This window comes from Penaeus monodon, chromosome 23 (genome assembly GCF_015228065.2).
Source record: "Penaeus monodon isolate SGIC_2016 chromosome 23, NSTDA_Pmon_1, whole genome shotgun sequence".
Taxonomy (NCBI): Eukaryota; Metazoa; Arthropoda; class Malacostraca; order Decapoda; family Penaeidae; genus Penaeus; species Penaeus monodon.
Window position 1 is genome coordinate 44112697 of NC_051408.1, and position 1561 is coordinate 44114257.

The 1561-nt window shown below is 50.4% G+C and overlaps 1 protein-coding gene across 1 annotated transcript in view; it reads left to right on the forward strand.

The window, feature by feature from the left end:
* The first annotated feature begins 392 nt into the window (after nt 1–392).
* LOC119588326 (carbohydrate sulfotransferase 5-like) overlaps nt 393–1561 on the forward strand; it is a 14031-nt gene continuing 12862 nt past the window's right edge. The window contains exon 1 of the mRNA XM_037937016.1: nt 393–416. The gene's annotated coding sequence lies outside the window, so the exon portion shown is untranslated. The remainder of the gene's footprint in view (nt 417–1561) is intronic.

Genomic DNA, 1561 nt, shown 5'->3' on the forward strand with positions numbered 1-1561 from the left:
AACGATTCATGTCGACCATTTGTCTCACGATTATGGACAACTCTGCAACTTTGCAATCAGGAGCAAGTTATCACCTTAAATGACCGATGGAAAAGCGCTGTTCGACCTGGTGATTTATAACGTGTTAACGACCCAACAGCTGTGGGGAAAGAAGGGAATGGGGGAGGGGGAGGGGGAGGGGAGGGAGACAAGAGTGGGGGGGAGGAGGAAGGGAGGGAGGAGATAAGGGGGAGGGGAAGGGAGAGAAGGGGTAAGAAAGGGAGGGCATGGGGAAGGGGGAAGGGGAGGGGGGAAGGGAGAGATGGGACTGGAGGAGAGAAGGGGAGAGGACGAGAGGGGGGAGGGGGGAGGGGGAGACGAGTGCGGCAGCCTCGATCGCCGTGTCAGTCAGGCCGCAGATCTTTCCGCAAGCAGAGGTGAGTAGAGGACGAGACGGACTTGTTATCATATTATTTTCTCTATCATATAATCCTTTTGAAATGATTGTTCTAATTAACAGTTTTAGTGTGAGTTATTTTGTCTTGGTTGTCATTATTAACTCGATCACAGTCATTATTCTTACTCCCATTAAAATCCTTATAATTGTCACAGCTTTACCTTTATTTTCGGTATATAGCAATCGTTTTTTGAACGAAGAGGAGAAAGCGACGGAGACAAAAGGAAGTGTTCTCGAGAACAAAGCGGCTCCGCCCCAATTCGGTGAAAGCAAGGCCAGCGGAATGCAAGGTCTTTTTAGTCTCAAATTTGGTTGTTTACGTCGCCCCAGGTGTGACGCCACGGGCTGGGATCGAACCGCTCCTCTTAAAACCATTTGTCCGTTTTTATAGCAAATTCGGGCAATATTTACAGCAATTATAATAACTGCTGTAAATATGCTGCATTTATGATTTCCTTCTTGAACGCGCACGACTGAATGGCGATTGAAATTGCCAGAACCGCAATTGCAATGTGTTACGCCTGTATCCTCCGAGCCCGAAGCAGCCGACGTCGTCTGCGCGAACTGAAGGTGGAATCGCCCCCCTCGCTTGGCTTTCGTGGGGCAAGCGGCCAAATGCCACTGTGTTGGAGGCGTAAGCGGGTGGTGTCATCTCTCGAGACCTGGCCTCCACATCTCTCGAGACCTGGCCTCCACATCTCTCGAGACATGGCCTCCACATCTCTCGAGACCTGACCACATCTCTTGAGACTTGATCTTCATATCTCTTGAGACCTGACCCAAACATCATTCGAGACTTGACCTCCACATCTTTCGATACGAGGCTCTACATCTCTCGAGACCTGACCTGACCACTACTCCCGAGACCCGACCACATCTCTCGAGACCTGATCTTCACATATCTGGAGACCTTGCCTCCACATCTCTCGAGATCTAGTCTCCATATCTCTTGAGACTTGGTCTCCACGTCTCTCGAGACCTGGCCTCCACATCTCTAGAGATCTGATCTGTCCATATCCCGGGCCACCACATCACCCGAGACCATTTCATGAAGTGCTGGTGGTTCGTGCCGGTGGCTTCCGTCAGCCAATTGCTTTCGTTGCTTTGTGCATAATAAAACGGCCT